The sequence below is a fragment of the Vigna radiata genome, chromosome 1 (genome assembly GCF_000741045.1).
Source record: "Vigna radiata var. radiata cultivar VC1973A chromosome 1, Vradiata_ver6, whole genome shotgun sequence".
NCBI classification, from domain to species: Eukaryota; Viridiplantae; Streptophyta; class Magnoliopsida; order Fabales; family Fabaceae; genus Vigna; species Vigna radiata.
In genome coordinates, this window is record NC_028351.1 from 36,305,020 (window position 1) to 36,314,120 (window position 9,101).

The following is a 9,101-nucleotide window of genomic DNA, read 5'->3' on the forward strand; positions in this document are numbered from 1 at the left end:
TTTACTGAGCTTTGTTATGTTGAAATATTACATGTTTTGAATGCTCTCGTTAATCCAATGCTGCTTATTATTTTGATTCATCACAAGCTACATAACATTAAACTAGTCCCTTCCTATAACAAAGATAATGTTTAAAATAAGCCTTTTTAGCTTAACAACATTAATGTTTTTTAATTTGTTAAGCAATGTTTTAGTCTGATAATTGAATTAGAACATGTTAAAAGGTTTGAATCTGACAATCGACTAAAATGCATTAAAATTTAGAAACTAAAAGATATTTAATTATAAATGTAATAAGTATGGACAGCATCCAGCTTTATCTGTTGTTGGTTGTAGATATTTGGTAATCTACTAATAGGTGTGACTTACCAAAATGACAAGGTGGTTGATTGTGATGGAATCTTCTGCAATAAGAAGCTATCGTATTCATGATACAATGATGCTTAAACAGCCTTTTAGTTTGGGGCAGATATGAAGAACCAAATCCAGAATTGATTTCTTATGCTGATATCCCGTTAATTTTCTTGTGAGAACAATCTTCTCGAATGAGGAAAGAGACAATGCCATATATTAATGAATCTTTTATCTTCAACCAGAAAAGTCTTATTCATTAGAGGAATCCAATATTGTGTGACAGTTTCTTGGTTTTTAGCTTTCATGGTTTCTTCATTAGACTATGTCAACTTGTAATCTTAAATATCAGGAGTTTCAGTTTCATCAAAATCAGTTACTTGATATGGTAATTTAAGTCTTAAGACTCTCAACATTAGTTTTAAAGATTGGATTCCCCTCTTCTTTCATCAATATCAGGATTGTTCATAATTTTTCTCAAATACAATGCAGCATATAAGAGGCATATCCATCTATGTTAACTTAAATCTAACGAAAATAACTTAATTTAATATTTTTAAATTTTTTAAACAAATTAAAGTAATAATGAAATTAAGCCTGGTTTTTAACATTGTTAGGCAGAGATAAGTGGATTAAAAAAATATTATTATTAATCAGTAAATAAGATGATATGAGACGGTTTGGTTATTATTCTTATTTTTATTTCTTTACATGGGAAAATTTTCTTATTCTTTTTATCTATCCAATGTGAATTCAGAGGAAAATTATACCTTAGCTTTGTTTATTGTTTTGGCTTTGGGTGGACCATTTCACAGATATGGACACCAACACAAAAGGACAAAAGATTGCACACATGAAGTGGCATAAGAGACAGCATGACATGACTCCTCTCCTTCCTTTTGTTTGTTGTGTTCCATATTGCTTTGTTTTGTTCTGATTTTTGTCTCTGTTGTGACTATGAAAAGGATCTGTGGCCTTGGATGCTCACTGTAGGCCATGCAGTTGAAGAATAATGCAGAAGCATTAGATCTGGTTCTTCTCTCTTGTCTAGTTTCTTTTATCAAGAGTATCTCCGAACCTATAATTTGAGGTTAAGGATGTCTTTGTTTCTCTGTTATAATCTATAAATTTGGCTTAGTCACACAAAATGTGTAAGACAAATCCCACTAATTTCTTTCAAGATATAGAAATCATTGAAATAAATTTTGTCCCTCTTGTTAAGATCCCTTTCATTCACATGATTAGAAATTGAATCACCAACATGCTTAAAAAACACACACCTACCTTTCATTTGTGCTGGACCTTGTAAGTAGGTATCTGTGATCAAGTTTTGGACCACAGCAATCCAACTCTGACACACTTTTATCAAACGGCAACTTAAAAATACACCTTTCTATCTCTGCTTTCATTATGCCAAAATCATTTACTTTTATCAATCATATCAGAGATCAATAACCTCTCATCTGAATATCAACTGTTAAACTAATAGTGTAACAACCAGAAAAAGGTGTCACAGACCAGATTTTCTCTCAGCATAATCATAATTCACCTGAATTGAAAAATAATAAACTAACAGTACAAAAGGGATCACATGATCATGAACTGGTTTATTTGTTTTTCACCTGTGGTGAAATGTGGAACATGACAAAAGGCAGTGTAAATTAAAGGGAATTAGAAAGACACGTGAATCATGTAATATAGTACATTAATGGTGTAACATACACATGTACCTAAACCAATAAAAAAGGTAGAATGATTTGGAAAGTTTCATGGCATCATCATTAGCAATTTTTATTAATTAATGGGAAAACCCTCGTCAAAAGAATAGGAAAGAGACATTCAAGAATGGGTAAGAACATAGTTTTGGGATCCAACAACCACCAAATCTAATTGATATGAAGCTACGGCATAACATAACAGTGCTCTGATAGATTAAATGGGTTTGGAATTCTTTGTAGAATACACGGGACTCAATATGGTTGTGGTTGTTGGCTTTGAGTTGTCCGTTTGACTCATGGTGGAGTCCTAGCCCATCTTTAAAGAAGTCTCCTTTTAGGAGATCATCAAATGAAGGGGTCAAAAAAATCTCCACTCCTAAAGTCCCATAACAAAATGGGTAAGGATTAAGGTCAAGGTAGATTTAGCATAGAAGTGAAAAAACAACTTAAAACACGCCAGACTGAGTTGGCTCACCACTTAAGAACGAATTGACTTTTATAATCCAACCCATCAAGTTGTCGGCCTGTTAGGTTGGCGGGCTGACCGGTTGGTTTTTATATTTTTTCCCTGTCATCGAAAAAGTTATTTCACATAAAATGGGTTCATATCGAGTTGTCGTACAAACTAAAATGGGTTCATATCGGGCTGTCAAACAAGTTGCCAAATAGGCTTCCAGGCTAATGTTAGGCTGTCACGTTGCATTTGAATAATTTATCAATAATTTGAAATTATAAGAATGAGTAGAGAATTAAGATTCCAAAGACGAGATGAGAGGATAATAATGGAGGAGGTCGCAGGCACATTCCAATTTTTTAAAAGAGGTGAGTTCTTTTCAAGTTAAGTTTTTAATGAGGTCGAGCGAGTCAGGCTAACCTGCCAGACTAGGTGGGACAGCTTGGAACAGGCTGGCAGGTTGAAAACGTTGTCCCAACATGCCTTTTTTGGCCAGGCTTGGCCCTTTTTGTCACCCATAGTTTGGCCTCACTATAAGACTTTAGTTAACTCTTAAAAACAACATCTTTAGTTTGGGCCAAAGGTTGAATTGAGTCATCTCAGGTCAACCTAGGACAAATGTTGAGACAAACTAAAATTTGAGACAGATCATCTCGAGTTAAAGGTTGAGACGATTCGTCTAGAACCGAAGGTCAAGATGATCTGTCCCAAGATAGAAGTCAAGATATGTCATCCTAAGCCATAAAAGTCGAAATATGTCATCCTAGGCTGAAGGTCGAGATGGGTCAGTAAAGGCTAAAGGCTAAAACGGATTGGCCAGACTGAAGGTTGTGATGAGCCAGCTTAGACCAAAGGTTAAAACTAAACAATTGGGCCTAAGGTTAACATAAGTTGTCACAAACCGAAGGTTGAGACAAGTCGTCTCGAATTGAAGGTCGGGATGGACTGACCCTAACTATAGGCTAAGGAGGGTTGGCCCATGCCAAAGGTCGATACGAGTTGTTTTAGACCAAAATTTAAGAAGGATAATCTCGAAAAGAAGATCAAAGCAGACTATCTGAGACTAAAGGTCAAGGCGGACTGGCTAATACCAAAGCTCGATATGGGTCGGCTCAAGCCAATCTAGACAAAAGGCCAAGATAGGTTTACCCAACTAAAAGTCAAGAATATCAACTTGTAGATCGAGATGAATCGGTCCAGATTGAAGATCAAGAAATGTCAACTTATGGTGGCTGACTGATTGAGAATTTATAGAACGAACATTTATGGAAAGAACAAAAAAATAAAGAGAACAAGACAAATTTGAAGAACAAAAAGGAGAAGAAGACCGTTTTCACAACAGAAAGGAGAAGAAGACGTTAATTGGTTCGATCTATGGCCAAATCAGATTTCCCCCAAATTATAAAACCTTAACTTAATAAAAATTCACATTCTCTGTTAGTCACTCACACGTCATCACTCATAAATGAATATAGTGACAAGTTGTCTCTACATGGTGCCACATCATTAATGAATTAACTTCGTTTGCTGAGACTTAAAAGAAAGGACAAACTTGACACAAATTTTATTAATAATTTGCTTAGCAGAAACAAATTTAAAGACAAAAATTTGGAAAATTTACATACCGTATTTTATTTGGGAAGGAACAAATTTTTTTAAGTTTTAAAAAAATTAGGACTAAATTGAGACAAAATAAAAATACAAGGACCAAATTGGAACAAAATAAAAATACAGGGACCAAATTGAAACAAACGCAATGACACGTGGTTTGACAGTGACACGTGACACTGTCAGTGCCACCTCACACTGTGATTACTACGTGGCACAATGTCAACTTGATCCTTGACAAATTATATTTTTAAAAGAAAAAAAAATAAAAAAATTTAAAAATATATTTAAAAAATTCAAAAAAATCACGAGCTGACACGTGTCATCCTTTTTAACGGTGTTAGTACGGAACTAACGACAGTGACCTAATTGCTTCAATTTTTCAAAAATAGGGACCCAATTGAAAAAAAGAAAAAATGAGGGACCTAATTGAAAAAAGACCGAAAATAGGGACTATCAGAGTAATTAAACCTATTTAAAATTGGAAACTGAATTGAGATTAGACAACGAAAGTAGGAACCAAAGAGACTATTAAACCTAATAATAATAATAATAATAATAATAATAATAATAATAATAATAATAATAATAATAATAATAATTCAATTGAAAATATAAAGATTTTTAAAAAACTTAAAACTTAATTAAATTTAAAAAAATAAGAATGATAATTATGATAATAAATAAAGTATAGTTTATGGTGCATTTGAAAAAAAAAAAGTATTGATGGTGTAAAAAGACTGAAATATAAATAACACTGACAATTATAAAGGTAAAAGAAGTGATAGAAATATGTACATCGAAAATAAATATTCTCTAAATATAACTGGTGACAATACGTGTATGTTTGCTTATTGTTTTATAATTAAAATTAGTAAAATATAATTAAATTTTATAATTTCATTATCGATAATTTTATTTATTCTATAGATAATCATTTTGATTTAAAAATAGTTAAATTAAAAAATCAATTAAAACAAAGAGTTAAATTCAATAAAACCGGTCACTTAAAATTAAAATTGTTAAAATTGATTTAAAAATAAATGTTACTTAAGGATACAATAGGAAACAAAATGTGAACACGGAGAATCCTTTATATAATGATATAGATTATAAATAATTGATTTAAAAAAAAAATTGAAATAGTATTTGCAATAACAGTTTATGTATGATAATAAAGGTATTTTTTTTGTTAAATATGTTTTTAGTTTTTTAATTTAGAGATATAAAATTAAAATTTATCATTTTTCTAAATTTTGATACAATTTAATCTTAAAACTTTAAAATTAAATTAATATTTTTTTTAATTTAATGATATTAATATTTACTTGTTAAATAGGATAAACAATATAAATATTAATCTAAAATATCGATTGATATGTGAAAAAAAATTAATGTGATTAGATTAAAAAGAAAATTATATCAACTTTTAAATTGGAGAATAAAAAAGTTAGAAAACTAAAATAATATATTTTTTTACAATAGGATATAAAAAAATGTCGCCATTGTAATCCATGGAATTTTTGGATTAGTAGAAGCTCTATTTAGATATCATATCTATGTGGCATTTAAATATCGTTTTACATAATTCTAGACATTTAAAGAAAAAAATTAAAAATTGAATCTAATTTTTTAGATATAAAAATTACTTGCTTCAACTCACAAAATTATATATTTATTCTTTTGAAATAATCAGTGAATTACAAATATTATTAATACGATAATTTGCTACATTCTAAATTAATAGCACAAAGGTGTCGTGGTGTAGTTGGTTATCACGTCAGTCTAACACACTGAAGGTCTCCGGTTCAAGTCCGGGCGACGCCAATTTTTAATTTTATAATTAATTCGTTAATTGTTATTTAAAACATAAAAATTAATAGTGGGTTTAACTAATACCTAAGTTATAAGTAAACCTTATAACTTACACTATTCCAGATTGTTCCTTACACCACATTTTTTTAAAATTCTAAACTAACATTTATATTTTAAAAAATCTTGTTAAAGAATTTTTTTTTAACAAATATAATGCATCCGTTCCGTTAACGGATGTATTAACTTCCGTTTAAGATTTATGTTTTTTTTTAGTTTTTAGTTTATTAATTTATTGTATTAATAATAATTATTTAATTAAATAAAATAAAACTGTACCCTACGTGACCGTCCGTCCATGAGGCCCACCCGGGCAAGCGAGACCGGACACGCGAAAACCAGACCTTGAAATCCATTCTTAACGCGCGTCTAGTTAACGCGACCGGGTCGCGCACGGCCGGTCGAAACCTCGTCCTGTCTTCGCGAAACGTGTATAGCCTAAGATGACGAGCCACATTCAACTGTTATGTCCGCATGAAGGACTGGTTCTCATTGCCAGTGAGACGACCGTCCGGTGAAGATCGATGGAGATTTTGGAAGCTGCACAGCATTAAGGTAAAACCAGATTAACCCCAACAGGCCTGCAATTGGGCCTTGATTAAGATTCCGCTAATCACTGGCCCATAGAAAAAACTATAAATAAAAGTCAAAGGTGAAAGGTAGGTGGTCGCATTTAATGCACATTTATCTCACTTTCTCTTTCTATCTCTAGCTTCTAAAACCGAACATTGACTTGAGCGTCAGAGTGCTTTTAGCAGGTACCCGACCGGACATTTCAAGACCAAGAAGGAAGCGCAGATCGTGAACGATCGGAGGATCCGAGCGGACGGTAGTGGAGAGCTCAGACCGACCTAGACCCCCAAAGCAGAAACATTTGGCGCCCACTGTGGGGCCGGAGGCTTATACCCAATGGTGACCACGAGAAACGCTAGCACTGAGGAGACGAGCGGAATTGTACGCGCCCTGGAGATGAGGATGGAAGAGATGCAAAGGAGACATGAAGAGATGCAAAAGAAACACGAAGAGGAGATGGCGGCCGTGCGTGCCGAGTGTCTAGCCCAGCTACGCCAGGAGAAGGAAAAACAGACGGGGGAAGGCAGCAAGGAGGCCCACAGTAGTGCACGGGGTCAAGGTGACCAGGAGAAAGGGAAGCAGAAGAGTACCGAGGAGGAAGAGAAGGAGAGGGGGGAGGAAAGTTTGGTGTTGGTTAAGTCGGAGATACCATCGGTACCAGTGCCATTCGTCCAAGCTGTGATGGACGTCCGTATTTCGGATCAGTTCATTCCCCCACAATTCAAGATGTACGACGGTACCAGTGATCCCGACGCACATGTCAAGTCGTTTACTAATGCCATGGCCTTCCGGACGGGAAGTGATGCCATCTGGTGCCGGGCATTCTCACTGTCCCTCGAAGGCGAAGCCTTAGAGTGGTTCAACTCCATACCTAACGGCTCGGTAGAAAACTTCAAAGGACTAAGCGGCATGTTCAGCGATCAATTCGCCGCATGCCGACCACAAGATACTACTCTGGTCGATCTGATGAATATGAAGCAAGGGAAAGAGGAGGCGCTTAGAACCTTCATGGAACGATTCACCAAAGCGGTCCGGCGGGTCAGGGGACTGAGCGTGGAGATGGCCTTGCAGTATGTGATGCCAGCCCTTAGGCCGGGACCCTTTAAGGAGAGCATCTGTCGAAACCCGCCTAAGACGCTGGAAGAATTACGCCAGCGGGCGGCGGACGAGGCCAGGGTGGAGGAGATGAAAGAAAACTATCGAAGGGAGATGCAGGAAACGAAGGATAAAGGCGAGGGCAAACAGGGTCAATCGCAACGGCCCGCCGGTGCAAAAGGGCGAGACGGCCCTCGGGTCCCCCGTTTCCCCCAATACACTCCTCTCAATGCTCCCCGGGCGCGGATACTGCAAGAAGCTCTGAGCACGCAGATAATGCGTGCCCCGCAAAAACGTCCGACTCCTTCGGGAGCCGACAGCGACAAACACTGCCTGTATCATCAGAACATGGGCCATGACACTGAAGACTGCATGACGCTCAAGGACCGAATAGAGGAGCTCATCCAGGCCGGGCATTTGAAACAATATATAAGAAACTACCAGAACGAAACAGTCTCTGCTGGACGTCCGCCCCCGAGAGAAAGGAGTCCAAGGACGTCGACGGACAGAGGACGTAGCGACGTCCGCCCGCGATATCCACGCGAGCACGACGAATGGGGAAGGAATTCAGAGAGACGAAGAGAGAGAAGCAGAAGCCGCAACAGGAGCCGAGCGGGTGGCAGCGGGGGGCCACTGCGGGGAATGATTAACACGATCTCTGGCGGATTCGCAGGTGGGGGAACGTCGTCGTCGGCACGGAAGAGGAGCATCCGTCACCTACAGTCCATATACGCCGTTGACATCCCCAGGCGAACAATGCCTCCCATCACATTTTCTGACGAAGACTTTCATGCACCAGACCCCGAACAAGACGACCCTATGGTCATTACGGTCGAAATCGCGCGGTATGGAGTAAGCAAGGTGCTAGTCGACCAAGGAAGCTCGGTCAACATACTATACTGGAAGACATTCCGGCAGATGGACATCTCCGAAGACCTCATCGTCCCATACGATGAACAACTGGTGGGTTTCGCAGGAGAAAGGGTCGACACCAGGGGATATCTGGACTTGTGGACGCGCATCAGGGCCGGACGAGAGGTAGAAGAGAAAAAGGTGCGATATTTGCTGGTGGATGCTAATACATCTTACAACGTCCTCTTAGGACGACCATGTCTGAACTCCTTTGGGGCTATCGTCTCCACCCCCCATCTAACAATGAAGTATCCCACATCTCGGGGGACGATATGTACCGTCCGCGCCGACCAGAAAGTAGCGCGGGAGTGTTACGCAGCCGGTCTCAAAATGTACCCCCGAGAGATAAGGCGGAGGACAGGCGGGGCAAGTGTCGCGATGGCCGACCTAGACCCCCGTACCAACACCGAGGACCGCCTCGAACCGCAGGGGGAAACCCAGCCTATGATAGTGGGAAAGAACCCTGATCAGGTCACCTTCATAGCCCAAGGGCTGGAGGAGGAGATGGAGAGGCAGCT

At 37.8% G+C, this 9,101-nt stretch overlaps 1 non-coding gene across 1 annotated transcript; it reads left to right on the forward strand.

The window, feature by feature from the left end:
• The first annotated feature begins 5,884 nt into the window (after nucleotides 1-5,884).
• On the forward strand, nucleotides 5,885-5,958 carry TRNAV-AAC. The gene has a single exon. It is a non-coding gene; the product is annotated as a tRNA-Val (tRNA).
• The last annotated feature ends 3,143 nt before the right edge of the window (nucleotides 5,959-9,101 follow it).